This window comes from Penaeus monodon, chromosome 34 (genome assembly GCF_015228065.2).
Source record: "Penaeus monodon isolate SGIC_2016 chromosome 34, NSTDA_Pmon_1, whole genome shotgun sequence".
In the NCBI taxonomy this organism is placed as follows: Eukaryota; Metazoa; Arthropoda; class Malacostraca; order Decapoda; family Penaeidae; genus Penaeus; species Penaeus monodon.
The window spans coordinates 7,994,181-7,994,987 of NC_051419.1; the positions used below are offsets into that span (position 1 = coordinate 7,994,181).

The 807-nt window shown below is 35.3% G+C and overlaps 1 protein-coding gene across 1 annotated transcript in view; it reads right to left on the reverse strand.

Annotated features, from left to right (window-relative positions):
• Positions 1-807, reverse strand: part of LOC119594805 (glutamate receptor ionotropic, delta-1-like) — a gene marked incomplete in the record, with an annotated part of 12,585 nt that overhangs the window by 9,078 nt on the left and 2,700 nt on the right. Inside the window, 1 exon segment of the mRNA XM_037943895.1 lies at positions 672-773.

Consider the following 807-nt stretch of genomic DNA (forward strand, 5'->3'; position numbering starts at 1 on the left):
TGTTCTTATTTGATGAGTAGAATGAACCTTCTAAGCAACGATTTTATTAGTGATTTTATTAGTTTTATTAGCCTACTATCTGTCTTTCTCGTAAATCATTCCAAGTCACAGCAAGAAATACGGCGTTATAGTTGTAATCTAATCCCACTCTAATTCTCCTAAAAGTCTTAGACGATAGTTAATAATGTTCAGAGGTCCCTTGAATAGCTGGGGGGGGGGGGCTACCTAATGTTGCCCACCTGAATGAAATCACTGGGAAAAGAACTCTATAGAACGGATGATACAAACGAAGGAATTATATAAAAATACGAACAGCAGTGACTATATCTTGAAGTACCAAACCGTAAGTATTCAAGGAAAATATAATCATTATTTGGACGTTTGATATTTTTTATTAATCCCGGAAAGACAATGCAGATTAGATTAGACATTAACCCACATTGTATTTAATAGGGAAATACAAGGGATTCACAGAAATGAACAAATAACCATGAATATTGCCCAAGATCACGAAAATAAAACAAAAGAAAGAAAATGAATAAAACACACTAATGATATACAAAAAAAGAAGAAGAAAAACTGAAACAGTATCCTCATAATTACTCCTATTATTACTTCCCAAAGAGAATCTCACCCCTGCTACACCTACTACCTTACACGTTATTATTTACCAGATTCAGGAGCGGCAGATAAATCTCCTTCAAGAAATCCCTGAAGGAACTCCCGGAGAACAAAAGGATCCTTATCTCCTCGCTGGTGCCTCCTTCCACGATCTTCGGACGAGAGTTATTAAACATCATTATTTTT